General features: G+C 52.4%; 1 pseudogene across 1 annotated transcript; it reads left to right on the top strand.

Annotated features, from left to right (window-relative positions):
• The first annotated feature begins 19,615 nt into the window (after positions 1–19,615).
• LOC311529940 (immunoglobulin heavy variable 4-4 pseudogene) lies at positions 19,616–20,070 on the top strand (annotated as a pseudogene). The gene is made up of 2 exons: positions 19,616–19,664; positions 19,751–20,070. The product of its transcript is annotated as an immunoglobulin heavy variable 4-4 pseudogene (transcript).
• The last annotated feature ends 57 nt before the right edge of the window (positions 20,071–20,127 follow it).

Genomic DNA, 20,127 nt, shown 5'->3' with positions numbered 1-20,127 from the left:
CCGCCCTGCTTCATACTCCGGAGCGCTGTGATTCCCAACCAAGTTTTCACTCTATAAGAGAAGCATTTAGGGCCAGCTCCGAACCCCCTGGCAGTGAAGGCAGCGATGGTCTCTGGTGAGGCCCTTGGAGCGGGGCTCTGTCTCACCGAAACTCCCCGGGGGAACGTGCAGAGAGCTCAATTCTGTCTCTCTCTGTGTAAAATGCATGCACGGCCAGAGAGGCATCTCCATCCCACCAGATCTGCCCCTTTCATCTCCAGCCCCATGACTGAAATCCACATGCAAATCCCTGCCCGGGGGGGTTCCTGGTAAAATACAAACCCCTGGTTCGAGGAGCCTCAGACTCTCCCCAGACACGGAACTGCCCAGTCCTGCCCGCTGGGGAGTTTCCCTCATTGCATGAAAACGAGAATGAAATCTCTGTTCCTTTTCCTTTCCCTGTTCTCCGCCCCCACCTGTGAGTGCCTCTGGGACACTTGGGGGAGTCAGGGACACGCAGACAAACTCTCTGGCTAAATCTTTCCTCGGTGTGTTTCCTTGCCCCCGGTGTTCTCTCGCAGGTGCAGCTGGTCCCGTCCGGCCCGGGGGCGGTGAAGGCCGGAGAGACCCTCACGCTGATCTGCGCTGTCTCGGGTTCTCCATCACTGACACTGGCTCCGGCAGCCCCCCGGGGCAGGTCTGGAGTGGGTGGGTTATGTACATGAAACCTCTATGTTAGCCTATAGCAGCAGGGGGGCAGGCTCTGCCCCGTCTCTCCCGGGCCGAGTCACCATCTCTGCGGAGTCCTCCAAGAACCAGGTCTCCCTGCAGCTCCGCCCGCTGACAGCCGCAGACACCGCCTCGTGTTACTGAGCCCGGAGACACATGACACAGAGCAAACGGGGACTGGTAGAAAAAGGCCAAGAGGTTTCCATGCAGACATGCAGGGCATTTAATGTCTTACAACTTCCATTAGTATTCTCCCTTGTTCACCAGGGACCAACGACACCTCTCTGGAGTGCCGTCTGTCTGTCTGTCTGTCTGTCTGTCTCTATCTATCTATCCCCAGCCACGCCCTCTCTATCAGTAAAAAGAAAAGGAGTACTTGTGGCACCTTAGAGACTAACCAATTTATCTCTATCAGTGTCACTCAGAGCAGGGACCTGTATCACACTCATCTCTACGGGTTCTTTCTTTGCTAGATAGAATTGTCAACGCCTAACTCTCAATCCACGATGGCTGGGAGGTTGTTGGTGTCTGTGGTTCCAAGAAATTCCTGCAATATTGCAGCTGAGCCGTTTTAAGGAGAGGAATAAGAGGATGGGAGAGACTCACGGGATCTGTCCCTGGGCAGTGGGATGAATGGTGTTTTCATTGCTGGGGAAAGCATACGTATAAAACCGAAGAGAGATACAGGGAAAGGCACAGAGTGCTCCTCTGGCTTGAAAACACTGCACATGCCCAGCTGGAAAGGCAATAGGCAATGTAAGAGATGGGGGACCTCTGTGACTATATTTGTAAATCGGTAGATTAAGGGATTAGGGGGAACTTGCAGCACAGATCCCCTAGGCACCTTTTGAAAACTCACCCTTATATTTCCAAGGGCAAGGAAATGAGTTTCTGGAGAGTTTTGGCCTCCTCTTTTCCATAACAACACATCGGTAAGAGGGTTTGTGTGACTCCGAAGGGGCTCCGAGATGTTTAAGTGCAGAGTTAGAGATGGCTCAATTTGGGGCAGAGGGGCAGGCATGTATGTGAGGAATCGCTTGGTGAAATAACGTTAAACCGGCTCCACAATCTCTACTCCGAGTCCTCTGAACTGGCAGAACTGGTTTCAGGCTCACCTGACTCTCTATGAGGATTTTAGCCTGGATTTTTCATTCCGCTTGGACTAGAATCAGATGGACCTTTGGTATGACACAGTATGGCCGTTCTTGTGTTCTTATGAAACACTTGTTCACACAACTTGCACAGTCAGCCTGTGGAATTCGTTGCCAGGGGATGCTGTGAAGGCCAAAACTCTAACGAAGTTCAAAAAATAAACAGATAAGTTCATGGAGGAGAGGTCTATAAATGGCTACAAGTGACGATGGGAAGGGATGCGACCCCATGCTCTGGGTGGCCTTAAACCTCTGACTGCCAGAAGCTGGGACTGGACAAGGGGGGATGGATCACTCAGTGGTTGCCTGCTCTGTTCATTCCCTTTGAAGCATCTGGCATTGGCCACTGTCCCCAGACAGGATATTGGGCTAGATGGACCTTTGGTCTCACCCAGTGTGGATGTTCTTATGTTCTCACAGGGAAAACCTCACACTGATCTGTGATGTGTCTGATTCCTCCAGGTCTACAGTCCTTAGTGGGTGTTGCCATTGGTCATGGATCCAGCAGGGTTGGAGTGGGTGGGACAGGTTGCCAAAAAAACAGACACCCACAACTCTAGAGGATAGAGGCTGGATTAGAGCTAGGGTTAAAAATAAATACAGAGTTAGGGTTAGGGTTAGGATTAGGCTTTGGGGAAGGGTATAATGAAAAAATAAAATGATGGTTTTGGATAGCTGAAGTAAAGTGATTCTTTATCTTGATAGGCAGAAAGAAAGTGAAAATGTGGATCAGCATAATCTGAAGTGCCACAGGAATTATGTGAATCAGAAATAAAATAATGTAAGGGCACAGACAGGGAAAGATGGAAAGTTTAGCGCCCTCTCCATCCCAGCCAAGACGGGATGAAGACGTGTTTCCCTTGATTCCACCAGACAATACTCCTCACCTAGACGGCTCCCTGTCGCCTTATATCCGCTGGGTGCAACTCGCATGCAAATCCCTCCCCACGGGGTTGCTGTTTAAATACAAACCACTGACTCTATGAGCTTCAGTCTCTCCCCAGACACAGAACTGCCCGGTCCTGCCCGCTGGGGAGTTTCCCTCATTGCGTGAAAACTAGAATGAAGTCTCTGTTGCTTTTCCTTTCCCTGTTCTCCACCCCCACATGTAAGTGTCTATGGGGCAGTGGGGGAATTAGGGGCAGAACCATAGATTTGTTCGGTGCTAATACTTTCCGCACTTTGTTTCCTTTTCCCAGGTGTCCTCTCTCAGGTGCAGCTGGTCCAGTCGGGCCCGGGAACGGTGAAGCCCGGAGAGGCCCTCACCCTGACCTGCGCTGTCTCTGGGTTCTCCATCTCTACTCGGTATTACAGCTGGAACTGGATCCGGCAGCCCCACGGGAAAGGGCTGGAGTGGATGGGGTATGTGTATCCATACAATAGCGGGGAGACAGGCTACGCCCCGTCTCTCCAAGGCCGAGTCACCATCTCTGGGGACACCTCCAAGAACCAGGTCTCCCTGCAGCTCCGCTCGCTGACAGCCGCGGACACCGCCACCTATTACTGCACCCGGAGAGACACGGTGACACGGGGCAGAGCGGGACTGGTACAAAAAGGGGAAGCGGCTCGAAGCGGCCGCCTGAGGCCCGAGAAGCAGGGCTCGCTGAGCCCCTCGGAGATGAAGACACACACAGCCGACTGCGTATGAACAAGCCGCACGCTAAGAGACGTCTTGTAAAAATGCCTCCAGCGGCCACCCTGTTTCTCCGGACCCCGTTTACCTTTCCGCTGCCACAGGAAGCTTTGCAAAATTACTGCCCTGAGCCCCCGCCACACCCTGCACCCCTCCTGCACCCCAACTCCCTGCCCTGAGCCCCTTGCCACACCCTGCACCCCTCTTGCACCCCAAACCCCTGCTCTGAGCCTCCGGCCAAACCCCTCACCCCTCCTGCACCCCAACTCCCTGCTGTCCGGGGGGGAGGGGGAGCATATAATTCCCTGCGCTGCTCTTGTCTGGCCCTGGTGCGCGCCCCTGCCACCCCGGAGCCGTTCCAGGTAAGCAGTGCCGGCCGGAACCCGAACCCCTCCTGCACCCCGCATCTCAACTCCCCGCCCTGAGCCTCCTGCCTGCACCCCACCCCTCTGCCACACCCTGCACTCCCTCCTGCACCCGAACTCCCTCCTCTGAGCCCCCTGCCGCACCCTGCACCCCCGGCCCTTCTCTCTCAACCTTCCCAATCTGAGTTAGCGCTAGGAAATACAGTGTCCCTAATAAAGAGGGGGTATGCAAAGAGCGGTCAGAGGTTCCTGTTTAAATCTGTCCCTCTCTCTGCCCAGGCTGCACCCGGAGAGACAATCCGCAGCCCCCCGGGTCTGAGGAGTGACCAGCCAGTCCCCTGAGAACTTTCCCCTCCAGCACCAGCGACAACGAGGCTTTGGTTATATCTCGCTCTCATTGCAGCAGCTCTGGGAGGTATTTTCTCCCTTTCCATGTGCTGGGGAAGCAAGGGGGGGATTATTGTGCTGTTACCCGAGATACGAATGTTCCCCTTCATGTGTCTTTACTCCCAGGTGCCCGGTCCCAGGGGTTGGTGGAGTCCGGAGGGGATGTGAAAAAGTCCGGAGACTCTCTCCGCCTCTCCTGCAAAGCCTCCGGCTTCACCTTCATCAGTTATCTCATGGATTGGATCCGTCTGGCCCCCGGGAGGGGGCGGGAGTTGCTGGCCAGAGCTGCTGCCCAGGGCAGCGCCTACTATGCTGATTCCGTGAAAGGGCGATTCGCCCTCTCCAGAGACAACGCCAACAGCCTGGTGCATTTGCAAATGAGCAGCCTGAGAGTGGAGGACACCGGCCTGTATCCCTGTGTCAAAGACACACAGCCAGGGACCTAGGACAAAACCGAGCCCTGTAGCCACGGTCTGGAGTTGGCTGGTTGGGGCGCTGGAGGTCTGCAAAGCTGTTGCAATCTGAGGAAGGACGACATTTAAGCACCAGACCTGCCCCACTGGGGGCACTGGCTGTGTCAATAAAGTAGGGAGCCCGGGGGCTTCGAGTCACATAAGGGTCTAAGGCTCGTTATTATAACGCCTGCCTAGAGGTGCCTGGCTCCCAATGGAATTTACAGCCTCGAATTAGGCACCCTGACCCTCAGCCCCACTGTGCCTGAGCCAGAGACTGGACTTCAAGAAGGTCCATCTTCTACCTCCCAGGGGAGGGCCCAGCCACTGGGCTAGAAGGTTTCCTGGGGGACTCGTCTCCATATATCTGAGGTCGAGGTGTCCTTTAATAGTCTTTGGACTCTATAGCCCAGTGTTCAGTGCACTCTTCTGGAATCAAGGGAGCCTCATGTTTAAGTCCCTGTGCTCTAAGGCTGTCACCTTCACCCCAACTAAAACCTCTCCAGCTCATCATCAAAGATTTACAACCTATCCTGAAAAATGATCCCTCACTCTCACAGATCTTGGGAGACAGACCAGTCCTCGCTTACAGACAGCCCCCAACCTGAAGCAAATACTCACTGTGACGCAGCAGGGAGGGGGGAGTGTTGACCTGGGAATGTGGCAGGAGAGTTTCAATGGGAGACCTGAGAGCCTGTCACCTGAGCCAGGAGGGGGAGGGGGAGGTGACACCTCTGCCCAGGTATGTGAACCGAGGAGGCTGGAGGGAGCCTGCTGGGGGGCGGGGGTTAGTTTCAGTTAGTGCTGGGTGGTGGAACGCAGGGAACCCCAGGGCTGGGGTCTAAGCTCCCTGCTCCCCCAGAAGGACTTGACTGAGGGGTCCTGGTTGTACCCACAAGCTCTGTTGTGGACTGTGTTCCTGTGGTCCAAAAAACCTTCCGTTTTACTGGCTGGCTGAGCATCTCAGTGAATCCCAGGAAGAGGGGTGCAGGGCCTGGACTCCCCCACACTCTGTGACACTCACTAGCAACCACACACCACACAACAAAAACACTAACTCAGGAACCTATCCTTGCAACAAAGCCTGATGCCAGCTCTGTCCACATATTTATTCAGGGGATACCATCATAGGACCTAATCACATCAGCCACTCTATCAGGGGCTCGTTCACCTGCACATCTACCAATGTGATCTATGCCATCATGTGCCAGCAATGCCCCGCTGCCATGTACATTGGCCAAACCAGACAGTCTCTACACAGAAAAATAAATGGACACAAATCTGACATCAGGAATCATAACATTCAAAAACCGATAGGAGAATGCTTCAGCCTCTCTGGCCACTCAGTAACAGACTTAAAGGTGGCAATTTTGCAACAAAAAAGCTTCAAAAACAGACTCCAACGAGAAACTGTTGAGCTTGAATTAATATGCAAACTAGATCCCATTAACTTGGGTTTGACTAGAGACTGGGAGTGGCTGGGTCATTCCACATATTGAATCTATTTCCCCATATTAAGTATCCTCACACCTTCTTGTCAACTGTCTAAATGGGCCATCTTGATTATCACTACAAAAGTTTTTTTTTCTCCTGCTGATAATAGCTCATCTTAACTAATTAGCCTCTCACAGTTTGTATGGAAACTTCCAACTTACCTGTATGTATACATATACATATCTTACTATATGTTCCATCCTATGCATCCGATGAAGTGAGCTGTAGCCCACAAAAGCTTATGCTCCAGAAAATTTGTTAGTCTCTAAGGTGCCACAAGTCCTCCTGTTCTTTTTGTGGATACAGACTAACAAGGCTGCTACTCTGAAACCTGTGCTCTAATGATTATTTAAATGCTGTATTAATAGGTTTCAGGCAGTCTAGTGTGTTGGCTAACAAGAATCCCAACAAAAAACACAAGAAAAGAGGTATAATTTCCCTTCTCCGAATATTCCTTCATTCCTAAGAAGGTGCTGTCCTGCACTTACATTTCGCTGAGAAGCTCAAAGACCACTAAGAGTGTTAAATGACCAAATCATATTTATTTAAATTTAATTTGGGCATCCAAATACCTTAGGGGGGTTAACATTTTGCTCTAGCTGAATTCACTCTCTCAGGGAGACACGCGTCCCATGGACAGACACCATGTGAAGACAAAAATCACACCCTGTCATCCCTTATATTCACGCTGTGAAACTGGCATGCAAATCCCTGCCCCCGGGTGGGGGGTTTCCTGTTTAAATTCAAAGCCCGGATTGGAAGAATCCCCATCTCTCCCCAGACACAGAAGTGCTCCTTCCTGCCTGCCGGGGACAGTTTTCACCTTCATTGAAGATGAACCTGCTACTGGTTTTCCAGTTCATGCTGGAGGCCCCTTCAGGTACGTGTCTATGGCGGGTAAGGAAGGTCCCTTGCTGCTGTGACTGCAGAAGAGATGTTCCAAGGAGCCTAAGGGAATGAGGTGCCCGGTCCCCAATGGAATCCAGTGGCAGTTGGGTGCCTCACTCTCCCAGGTGCTCCCGCGGGGTGTTTTATTTTCACCCCCACTCCCAGGGGTTAGGAGCCTGGATCGCTGAATCATTTCTGTGTTTCCTTCCCAGGTGTCCTCTCCCAAGTGCAGCTGCGGGAAACGGACCCGGGAGCGGTGAAACCCGGGGAGTCCCTGACACTCACTTGTACCATCTCCGGAGACTCGGTTTCTAGCGACAGCGCCGCCTGGCACTGGGTCCGGCAGCCGGCGGGGAAAGGGCTGGGGTTTATGGGGAGCATCTGCTACAGACCGAGCCAATGGTACACGAACTATGCCAGCTCTCTGCAGAGTCGAACGACCATCGCACAGGACACCGCCAAGAACCAGGTCTCCCTGCAGCTCCGCTCGCTGACAGCTGCAGACACCGCCAGGTATTTCTGGGCCAGAGACACAGTGACACAGAGCAAAGCGGGGACTGGCACAGAAAGGGGAAGCAGTTTTTCAACAGTGCAGAGATACTGGGTACCAGTGCCATTGGTAACACCGGGGGTGGGGGAGGACTCTAGATGTGATTCTCCACTGCTTTTACCCTGGTTCATTGCTGACAAAGCACCCGGTATTAGCTCCCCGGATCCGTATCTACAGTTACACTAGAACATGTGTGCCCATGACAATGGACCAGCTCAGCGCACCGCGAAACTTTCCGTTCCCCTCTCAGCCAGACAAAGACACCCCATCGGCGACTCCTCTTTTGTACACTGATACAAAGAAGGTATATATTGCCCTCTGACATTATCAGTTATCAGCCTTTACCTTATACAGGTTGGTTCAATCAAAACTTTTCTATCCATCACCCTGTCATAGTGAGCGGATATTTAAGAGGGGTCAGTGTGTCCTTGTATTGTCTTTGGGGCCTGTGTTTACACCATAGCCCTGCATTGGGATGTTCTGCCGCTACCCTTCTGGAATGTGTTTATGTGAATACGCAGTGCAGAGGAGTGCTTGTGTTTTTGCAGCCCCAGCCCTTGACAAGTTCGTGTATCGGACAGTGAGCCTGCAAGAAGAGATTTGCTTTCTAACAGGGTGTGAGGTTTGCTCATAGCTTGCCTCTTGCTAATTTTGCTTTATATTAACTGGGCCTGACGTTACTTAAGGCCTTACACCTTACACCGGGCCCCTCAGCCAGGTCTTGTGTCTCAAGCGCTCTCTTTCTACTACACCCAGTTTCACAGATGGAGAAACTGCGCTATAGGGAGGAGAAGGGGCTTGTTCGATGTCCCCCAGAAGGCCAGTGGCAAATCCAGGAAGAACACGCAGGTTTAGTCCCTGTTTAGAGCTCCACCCTACAAGCCGGTCTGCTTCATCTCAGTAGCATGATCGTCTTCATCGTCATCATCCATCATCATCATCATGGGCCGCATAATGCTGGAGGTCAGAGTCAATGATTCGAATAAATATTTCTGGTAATAGTATACGTATAAGGGTGAAGGATGAGGCACCTTACCAAGGGACTGTCTGTCTTTGACTGTGTGTCTGTGCAGCGTTTAACACAATAGGGCTGCGAACTTGCTTTCCGTCTACAGGAGATACCTCATTAATAATGCGTATCTCTTTAGAGCACGGGATTGCAGAAGCGTCTAAGGGCGCCCATATCCAACCGAATGTCCATTAGAGTAGGGGTCCTAACCCTCTTGGGATCTTTTGAAACAAAAACCAAAACAGAAGGGGTATAATTTCTTTTCTCCATATATTCCTTCATTCCTAAGAAGGTGCTGGCCTGCTTGTATTTGGCTGAGTACACCCCTTATTAATATACATTCCTGAATGTCCAGGTGATTTTCCAGCTTTCTGCTCCCTGGCATCTGTGCACCTCAGAATCATTGACTGATTTTATCTCCACCCCCCTCTTCTGAAACAGGGTCAGATCCTCCACATTTTCTAAGATGGGGAACTGAGGCAAAGGTTGCCTTAAGTGGCCTCCAAAGGTCCTACCCGGGGTTTGCAGATCAGTGGGGAATCTCTGACTCCTGCACCCCCCTCACACACCCGCAGCCCTGACTCATGCAACCCCCCACAACCCCTGCCCCACACACACCCAACCCCCTGCCCTCCCTGACTCCTTCACCGTCCCACACATACCCAGCCCCCCCATGCCCTGACTCCTGCACCCCCCCACACACACACACACATTACCACCTGCACCCCTCGCACCAAACGGAGCTGCCCCAGGTAAGCGCTCCACACCTCAGCCTCCTGCCCCGATCCTGAGCCCCCTCCTGCATCCAAACTCCTGGCCAGACCCCGCACCCCAAAGGTTTTTTACATTGTTTAATAAAAGGCCCTTATCCAAAGCGTTTACAATCGCTAGGTAATGGTACAAACAATATTTGGGAAGATCATTAAGTGGTCCACCGAGACCCCCAGTGATTTTCAAGTGGTCTGTGGGAAAATAAGTTCGACGACAACAACAGTCAAGGTACCTCACTTTATTTTCATTTACTTCCTATTACTTATAGGCGGAGGATGAAGAAAACAAGAATGAGAAACGGGGAGGGGGGGGCGGTAAGAGAGAATGATCTTTTTCTTGGCTGGGTCCCGAGGAGGGGCCCAGGGCCCCACTCCCTCTAAATCCGCCACTGGGCAGGACCAAGGTTCTGCCCCCGCAGCTGCCTGGCCCTGGGGCCCCCTGTCGTTGGGGGGCCCTGTGCCAGGACACTCTGTGTTTTACTGTAAAGCCTCCTCTGGCTTTATCAGTCTTTCACACTCTCCCTGCTGCACAATATTTGCCTTCCAGCACCACCCAAAAGAACCAAGCTTATGTTACCTGCCTATACACTGCTCTTCTCACAGCTGCCATGCGGCGGCAGTGTTGAATCCATAATAAACCAGAGTCCTGCAGGGACATTTCTGAAATGGGAATAGATCCATGTTACCCGGAAAGCTGGGGAATGAGCTTTTCTAAAAGGGCTGCGTCCTCTTTACCTCCCGGTTTCCGCTGGGCTTCTAATATGCTGGAGCTAGAGAACCCTACACTGACTTTGGTGTTTCCTCAAAGTTTGTATTCCCTGACTCCAGAAAAATTCTGCTCCCCCCAAAAAAGATACTAGTATTCTTAAGAAGTAGGAGTGGGATTTTTCAAAGATGCCTAAGAGAGAGAGGTGCCCACATGTCATCCAGATCCAATGGGAACTGGATATCTAGTTTTCCTGGGTTCATTTGAAAATCCCAGTCTAGAAGCTTCTCTCTTCATTCATATCATGAGAACAACTTCTGTCAGTGTAAGAAAGCAATTAAAATGAGAAGAGACGCTGCTAATGGTGATTGGTTTTAAGTACTATTCATCCATGTGGATGTTACTAGACATTGTTTAAACAGTATGAACATCGGGGAGGTGCTGCTGTGTATGTCTGTGCACTGGGAGGGTGTGGACTGTGAGCGTCTGTTGTCAACGTGTGTGTGTGTGATGTTGGTCTGGCTGTGTATATCTCTATCGTAGGGTTGTGGAAAGTGTGCTGTGCGGGTCCTGTGTGTGTAGCTCGTGTTGGGATGCAGCTGTGTGTGTTTTGTGAGTATGTGTGCTGCCTGAAGGTCAGGGGTGTGTGTGGGGGGGGGGGAGGTGTGCTCCTGTGTGTTGGTGGGGGGAAACCGAAGGCAAGAGACCCAGAGAGATTCTAACTACTTGTTTTCACCATTATTAGCCTCTCTTGCTGTACTTTTTGTTTTGACTTTCACCTAGCCACTGGGTGAATGGGATTTGGTCGCTTACGGACAGATTTAGAAAATAGCATGTGGGAGAGGCGATTTCCAAGCGCGCCTCCTATAATTAGTCAGTGAAAAGTCATTGGGACACGTGTCCAAAAACAAGAACTGACTCCAGCTGAAATGTTACTATTGAATCACAACTTCCTCAGTTCAGCTCAGTTCCGGTGTCCACTAAAGTCCATGGCGGCAGTTCCTGTCAGGTTAGTGGATGCTGGATCAGACCACAGGTCATGGGCCACGTCCACCTGACGCGTAGGGAAGGAGTTCCCAGTAATCTCCTTTCCTCTCTCATATACCCTGTGCGCTGAAACTTCATGCGAATTGCTGGTTGAGGCTTTCTTCTCAAGTGGAAACTACTCGCTCTACTCCGACTCGGTCCCCTGTAGGGCAGCCGGAAATTTATTCTCTAGCAGCCTCCTCTGAAACCCAACTGGAGATTTGCCACAGAGAAAGTGTCCTTGCTAGAGACGATGATGTCTTTATGCATTTTCCTTCTGGCCGCCCCCTGATGTAAGTAATTATGGAAGACTGATGTAAAACCTTAATGTTCCCACTTCGGCATAAAAGTGCTCTGATATTCTTATTATTTTCCATTTTCCCAGATGTCCTCTCAGAGATTCAGCTGGTGGAGTCCGGCCCGGGAGTGCTGAAGCCCGGAGAGACCTTCAAACTCACCTGTGCTGTGTCTGATTACTCCATTTCCAGTGGGGACTGGTGGCCCTGGATCCGGAAGTCCCCGGGCAAAGGGTTGGGATGGATGGCAGAGATGTATGGAGATGTGAGGACGTTCTCTGTAGACACTCCCAAAAATAAATTCTCCCTTCAGCTGAGCACCCTGACAACTGCAGATACTGCCATGTATTAATGTGCCAGAGAGTGACACCGTGAAACAGAGGAATAGCAAAAAAGGGGAGTGTTTTTAGACAGTGCAGTGAGGCCGATGTAATGCCACTCCCAAAACCAGTTAATACGAAGGGGGTGGAGGGAGACACCTGTGGAACAAAGTAGTCATCTTCCTGCAGGAGAAAGGAGAGGAAGTCACCCCCAATGGGTAGGGCAGCTAACTGCGAGTCAGAAGATCTGTGTTGTAGTCTAGGCTTGGCACTAGACATCAGGAGCCCTGGATTCCAGTTCTGACACTGTGCTGCTTGACTGTGCTTCCATACATGGGGACACTCAGGAAAATCCCCCTTTAAGGGAATTAGAGCCACTTTTCTTCTCAATGAGAGCGTCCACACGCAAGGGCTTAATGCATGTTCTCGTCACACTTTTAGTTGAATAACCTTAACTTTTCTGAGCTCCGTCATGTAGGAAGACCCTAGGCTCTTCTGAAAATCTCACCTTAACTTCCCAAGGGACTTGGATGTTTCGGAAAATCCCACCCTAAACTGACTATACAAATGGGACCGAGATGCATGCAGCACAAGATACGGCAGAGTTTGTCAAAGCCTAGGGGAATTAGGTGCCCAACTGCCCTTGACAGTCAGTTCCCTTTGCTCCATTCACACCCCCTCCAATTCTTATTTTTTTATCTCCTTATTCTACTCCCAATGGAAAAGTCCCTTTCATGTCAAAGGGCCCCAGAGTCAAGTCTTTGAAATATTGAGCCTGATTCTCCTCTCACATACACAGGCTTAAGTGAGGACCAACCCCCTGTGAAACCGGCATGCAAGTCGCTGCCCCAGGGGGGTTTCTGTTTAAGTATAAACCTCTGCTTCTCGCAGCTCAGACACGGCCACATGGTGACATCTGACTGAGCGCTGCCCTAACAAACCATGGAGTCTCTCTTGGTTTTGAAGTTGCTGTTATCTGCCCTGACTTGTGAGTATTTCTGGAGAAAGCAAGAAACTTTCATATCCTAAACTTCAGGTCTATGGAGTAAAACTGGGGTAGGAATAATAAGACCCATAAACATTTTCCCTCTTCCCAGGCATCCACTTGCAAGTTCAGCTGGTCCCGTCCGGCCCAGGAGTGGTCAAGCCCAGAGAGACCCTCACCCTGACCTGCGTCGTCTCTGGAGATTCCAGCGGTATCATCTCTAGGGGCTGTTGCTCCTGGAGCTGGATCCGGCAGAGTCCCGGGAAAGGGTTGGAATGGATGGGACGTATAACTAAAGGTGGGAGCACGAACTATGCCCCATCTCTCCAAAGCAGGATCACCATCATAGTAGATTCCTCCAAGAATCAGGTCTCCCTGCAGCTCCGCTCCCCGACCGCCACCTGTTCCAGTGCCCACAACACAGTGACACAGAAAGGGGAAGCGGGCTAACAACAGACAGTTAAAGTGTTTTATTGAAAGAAAGAAAGAAAGAAAGAAAGAAAGAAAGAAAGAAAGAAAGAAAGAAAGAAAGAAAGAAAGAAAGAAAGAAAGAAAGAAAGAAAGAAAGAAAGGCCACGGACACCGCCTGTGGAAATATTTAGCCTAAAATTCGCTCTCTCTCTAAAGGGATGTGGTGGTGGAACAAAGCTTCTGACACCTGCCAACGCTAAAGCAATTCATAATGGAAAGACAACAGCAATCAGGAAACACTGGCGAAGAACGAGATGGGGTGTATAACCCTGGATCAGAGCCAAGCTTTCCCCCAAAGCAGCACCGTTTTCTCCTGTAGGATATGTGCTCCCATCGCTGCTCCATACTCTGTGGAATCATTCTTACCACATGCAGGTCTTTGGGAGTGGGAACGTTTCCCAGGCAAAGGGAAATCTTGTGTCTCTCCTTTGTGCTTTTATAAGGAGACTCGGGGGGGGGGTGTTATCTAGCCAGAGCTCCTGATGCCAGCCCCCTTTTATCTCCCATCCCCTGTGTGTGAAACCTGCATGCAAATCCCTGCCCAGGGGGTTCCTCTTTAAATACAATCCCCTGATTGTTGGAACCTCAGCCTCTGCTCAGACACAGAACTAGCCTTTCCACCTCAGACAATCTCCTCCTTCACCATCTCCCCTCATGAAACCGGGCTTTTTTTTTTTTTTTTTTTTTGTCCCTTTCTGCTGCTCCATCCTGTGGAGTATTTCCGGCTCCTGTATTGATTTGGGCAGAAGATTTCAAAGGAAGCTGGGTGAAATGGGATGGTGTCCCTACCCTCTGTTTGCCAGAAGCTGGGAATGGGTGACAGGGGATGGATCACTTGGTGATTCCCTGTTCTGTTCATTCCCTCTGGGGCACCTGGCATTGGCCACTATCGGCAGACAGGATACTGGGCTAGATGGACCTTTTGTCTGACCCACCATGGCCATTCTTATGTTCTTACATTCTTATGAAAATTCTAAGCCATTCACCCCCAGCGGGGTGGTGTCACCTATTGATTTCTTTGTCCCCTCGCCCTTCAATATGACCATTCCCAAATCCAGCTGGTCCATTCCGACTGCGAGCTGGTGACACCAGGAGAGACCCTCGAACTGACTTGTAAAGTCTTCGGTGATTATCTTGTGGAGAGGGACTGGATCCGCCAGTCCCCAGAGGGTGGGTTACAGGGACTGGGAACCCTACATTCCTAGTGCTCGTCCTTCCAAAACTGACTCAACATCTCTGGGAATGCCCCCGAAGACGAGTTCTGTCAACAGCTGAGTGACATGATGTCAGGAAACAGGGTGTCGGCCATTCTCTGTGTCCAGACCCCTGCACACACCTGCCCTCTAGGGCTCTGCAGTGATCATACACCCTTACCCCACCACCTAGATACTTAAGAACTGCATAGGGGAAACTGAGGCACCCCCACACTATTCAGAGGAAACATTAAGAACAGTCCCACTTCGTCACATCTCTCCCCCCTTCGAGATCGAACTGAGCGGGGTCATTTTAGCCGGTGACCTGGGGAAGTTCAAAGCCACCAAGTTCCCGTGGATGCCCCAGCATCTCTCCCATTCCTTGGTAGGAGTTACACCAGGCCCTTCCAGTTTCACGCCCTCCCTTAGGTCAGGAGTAGTCAATAGCACTCGCAGGCCGCATGAGGGAAGGTTTATGCGACTCGTGCCCTTTGGCCACTCCAAAACCCCAGGGGGTCAAACTGGGATTGGGTCTTCTCCCCAACAAGCTGGCCAAACACAGCCACTTGGTTATAGGACTGTTTAACTTTCTTAACAGCTTTCACTTCATATGAGACCTTCTCAAAGCTATCCACACTGCATCTTTCAACAGGAAAGTCAGTGGATCCATTCACAACAGAAAATTTCTGGCTGTTAGGAACTGAAACTTTCTTGTTTAAATCACTTTCACACCCTTCAGTTGCAGTAAACTGCTTGCAAAGACTCCATGAGGATTCCTTTCCCGAGGGCTTTTCTATGCAACAATTCACCCCTCACAGAAATTCTGCTCTTACCCTCTTTACCTAGGGCTTGCTCTAGAGGAACACTTTCCTGAGCAACAACAGACTCTTTCTGGGTCTCTCTTACATCCAGAATTACCTATGGCCCATCCGGCGGATTCCTACACAATCCCCTTTCAGGCAAACTGACAGACTTCTGAGATAAAAGGTCAGAAGCATCCTCCTTCCCTTTGCCACACACAAGTTCAGGAATCTTTTCCTTCTTGCTACAGGTTTCCACACCCTCAGTTGGTAACACAATCACATCACCTTCATGCTCTCCTTGTATCCTGGCTAGGATCTCACCCTGATTAGACAGAGTTGCTACACCCTTTCCCAACAACACACTAGCAACAGGCAAATACAAGCACCAGAATTGTGTGGCCTCTGGGATTTTACATAGACACTAACTGGATGCGACCTAGTTACAGGGCCATTCTTCCGAGCAGACACAAACTTAGGACCCTTCTCTTCCTGGGCTTTAGCTGAATCCAGAACCAGCTCTGAGACAACTGCACGACCCTCAACCATCACAGGCTGAAAGGCCCCTTCTGTCTGCTCCACAGACAAAGAAGAGCTGGACACACTTTTTCCTTTCCCAGACACCCAGCTTGGGATCCCATTCCCCTTGTCCCAGCACACAAGGCTGGTCACAGACAACTGCTTGGAGATCAGGGTAGCTCCCTCCATAGGCCAGTCAATACCCCTGACACACACAGGCACGTTTCCTTCACTGTCCCAATTCTCCACCCAGCTAACAGGTAGGGTCCAGGGACACTCATCTTCCACTCTCCTCGCCTTCCCACCCTGCTGACTAGACACAGCCATCAGCTCACAAGGCTGCCTAGGCTCATCCAAACTTTCCTTACCAAGCACCTTGCCACTCCCAACAGATCCCCTGCCCTGCCTGTGTCTCCCCCCCTCAGCTGGGGTCTCAGCTCCCACTGTGCTCAGCGCTGCCCTTGCTGTCCCAGTGGGGTCAGGCAGTGAGCTCCCTGCTTTCCTCACTGCATCAGAGCCAGCCTGAGCACCCCCCCCCCCCCCGCTCCGGTGTGCAAGGGGGGCGGGGAGAATCTCTTTGTCCCACGCAGCCCCAGGGGTCTGGTTACAGGCAGGCAGGTAGCCTGAGCCTAGCCGCTCCTCCCCCCTGCCAGCCAGGTCATCTGCATTTTCACTGACCATTTCCCTCACCGCCAATTGGTTCCCTGGATTCAAATTCAAACCCTTTGCCATTACAGGAGCAGGGCCTGGATCCTGTCCCAAAGAGACACAGTCACACCCCAACAGGGTCTCGCAGGTGGTATCCTGGATCACCCCAATGGACAGCCAGCCCCACCCCTCCTGGGTCTGCACAGGGATCTGGGCCATAGGCAGGGCGAGAGGCTTTGTCCCTGGGACCCTCACCCAGCTCACCCAGCCCCTCAGCATCTGAGGCTGCACCACCCAGGGCCTGACATCAGTTCTCTCTGTCCCAGGATCTCGCCACCCCAGGAATGTCTCCCCATTGACCATCCCCTTCCGCTCCCACTGGGGGTCAGAGGGGCCTGGCCTCAGGAAACTCCACACAGGCATATAGGTTGGGACCAGGAGTGGGAGCCTGTCCACCTCCCCACCCATCTGGCTGATGGAGTCTATGGCCTTGGGACCCAGCAAGGGAGCTAGACACCTGGGCTTTTCTGCAGGGTCCCCCTGGTTCAAATCTCCAGCCTGCTCAAAGGCAGTGAGGTGGGCATCCACATCCTCCACTCCTTAACCAGGGGCAGCAATTTAGTCTTGAGCTTCCCTGAGGAACTGGCTCCCCAGGGTCTATCCCCACTCACCCCTGGGAGATCCCCTAGGCCTCTCCACTCCCCCACTGCCAGTTCATGCTGCTGCTGTTTCTGCAGCTCTTTCTCGGGCTCTCGCTGTCTCTCACAGTCCTCTTGCTCTCTCACACTCAGCTCCAATCCCGTCCTTCTCCGATCCCCCGATGGGGAACCCGATCATGAAGACCCCCATCTGGTCGGGGACAGAAGTCTTGGGGAGGCCTGGCTACTACTCCAGCTGCTCCCAGATCCTGCTATAGCCCCATTTGGGGTCAGGAATCTGTTCCTTAGAGCTGTCATCCTCCTCCAGCTGCACGATTAACTCTGCTTTGGTGAACTTTCCAATACTCAACCCTCTCTTTCTGCACAGGGTTACAATGTCCTTCTTAAGGAGATGGTGACAGGCCATCACTCCGCTCTTCCCATGTTGTTGTGGACTCACAGGCCAGTGTGCTCTCAGCTCCCCATGGTTTCCAGGGAGAACCCCTAGTGTGCCAGCCCTTCTCGAGGTCACCACCTCTTTGCCAGGGTCGAGCTGCAGACTCCTCCGCCCCTGGGACCACTCGCTGCAATCCCCCAGGGGACCCTGTTACTGCAAAAGTCCTTCTCTCTCCCAGGGCCAAGCCGCAGGTTCCTCTGCCCCTGAGACTGCTCATCGCAGTCCCCAGGGGAACCCTGTTACTGCACAGTCCTTCTCGCTTGTCACACACTCCTGGGGGTTAACTGCCCCCTGAAACCGCTCCTCTCTGAGCCTTCGGCACGCCTGGTCCCCATCAATCCCCCTTCGTTTTACTGATCCCCAGTCACTTACTGCAGGAAGCGCCATCCATGGGGTGCAGTAGATCCCACCACTCCCATCAGTTGCCAGGAAACAGGGTGTCGGCCATTCTCTGTGTCCAGACCCCTGCACACACCTGCCCTCTAGGGCTCTGCTGTGATCATACACCCTTACCCCACCCCCTAGAGACTTAAGAACTGCCTAGGGGAAACTGAGGCACCCCCACACTATTCAGAGGAAACATTAAGAACAGTCCCACTTCCTCACACATGACAGCTGCAGGAACCGCCGTGTGTTATTGCTCCAGACAAAGGCAGTGGGCCAGAGCAAAGCGGGGATTGGAGCTAGAAGGGAAACCGGTTTGCAAACCGCCCTTTAGCACTGGGCGTTAGGAGCTGAGGGAGCGGGGCTTACCGACAGGAGGGGTTTTCAGGAGGGGAAGCTAGGAAAATACCTTGTGTATCAAGTCCCCTGCAACACAACACACACTGCACGGGTCTTATTCCGTTTCGCTGGGAGCAGTACCACACCTGTATCTACACACCCACCCTGAAGACTTCTCATCCCCTCCAGCAGGCGGCAGCACGGACACATAGACCCAGAGAAAGCAAGCGAGCAAGGGGAAGTTACACACTCTCACCGCAAGAGTAGCAAACACACACGCACACACTGAGCCGGTTGCATCTCCTTCAGCAGGAGGCAGCAGTAAAACAGACAAACGTGCACACACACAGAGAGAGAGAGAGATGGGTTTATTACTCCTAAGAGGTAGCAACGACAGAAACACACAAAAGCGGATTCCGACTCCTTCCCTCCCCTGCGGTCGAGCAGGGAGGGACATCCACATACAGAACGAGTTGGTCTTTTCTCTACCTAGCAGGAGCCAGGAGGCCTCGCAAACACACCCTGGCCTTTCTTCTCGGGCGGGACTCATTCAATCCAGCAGAGAGCAGCAATGTTACACAAATGGATTTGCAAAAAGAAAAGGAGGACTTGTGGCACCTTAGAGACTAACCAATTTATTAGAGCATAAGCTTTCGTGAGCTACAGCTCACTTCCTCAGATGCAAATGGATTTGCACCCATGCGCTGTGACAAAGTCCTGCAAGGAGGCAGGGTGGCCCTCGAGCATTAAAATGGAGGAGAACTGGGTTCTGTTCCCGACTCTGTTGCTGGGTGACCTTGGGAAGTCACTTCACCGCCCTGTGCCTTAGTTTCCCCATCCCTAAAATAGAGATAATTCTCCTTCATTCCAATAACCGGCGGCAGGGACACACAGCAAGACAGGTTTCAGAGTAAGAGTCATACCCGGTCCACCCAGCAGGGGTCCGCAACATCCAAACAATCACACGTATGACAAGACCCAGATCTTATTTCACACCCCGCCGGGGACATCAACACACAAACACACAGCAGCGGAGAGCACAGGTCTGGTCGCTCACACTGAGGGGGTCAAGCAGCTAGGAGGGAGAGCTAACGGGTTTTATGCTCCGTGTCAGAGTCTTGACTATATTTAAAAGTGTTCGGTGTAACTTGAAGAACCGGCCCAGCGTCCCACAAATACATCAATTCCGTGTCTCACCCCGGTGCACGGCGCAGGCCTGTGGAAGGAGACTATTCCGGCTCAGTCAGAGCCCTCCCGCCCCAAGCCCTTTCACCTCCCACCGCCGCTGGGCGAAACCCACATGCAAATCCCTGCCCTGCTTAAACAGCAGCCCCCGGTCCTGCGAGCCTCAGGCACCGCACGGCGCTGGCCCGTTTCTTCCTGCTGAGGAGTATCCCCAGACCCCTTCCTGCTACACCTCTGCGACATGGCGTTGCTGCGGGGGTTTCTTTTCGGCCTCTTGGCAGCTCCCTTCGGTGAGTATTTCGGGAACACGCAGACCCCGCTTTCGCTCCCTGCCCGCAGTGGAGCGTCACTTCTCCTTTTCTCTCCCTTCGCCAAGGTGTCCTCTCACAGATCCAGCTGGTCCCGTCCGCCCCGGCAGCGGTGAAGCCCGGAGAGTCCCTCGCTGTGACTTGTAAAGTGTCGGGGGACTCCATCGCTACCCGCGCCTGGTGGAACTGGGTGCGCGAACTCCCCGGCCGAGGGCTGCAATGGGTAGGGCGCATCCATTTCTCCGGGAGCACGAACTACGCCCCCGACCTCCGAACCCGAGCGAACATTGCCAAGGATGACGCCAAGAACGAGTATTACCTGGAACTCCGCTCCCTGACCGCTGCAGACACGGCCACCTATTACTGCACCAGGTGGGACCCACGGTGATACACTCCGTGACAAGCCCCTGGTGGGGAGTCTCCCTGAATGAGTCGGCTACGTCTG

Source organism: Lepidochelys olivacea, assembly GCF_965140295.1.
Source record: "Lepidochelys olivacea isolate rLepOli2 genome assembly, chromosome: 13".
Lineage (NCBI taxonomy): Eukaryota > Metazoa > Chordata > Testudines > Cheloniidae > Lepidochelys > Lepidochelys olivacea.
The sequence above is the reverse complement of the archived record's forward strand: the minus strand, read 5'-3'. Positions and strand labels throughout refer to the sequence as shown.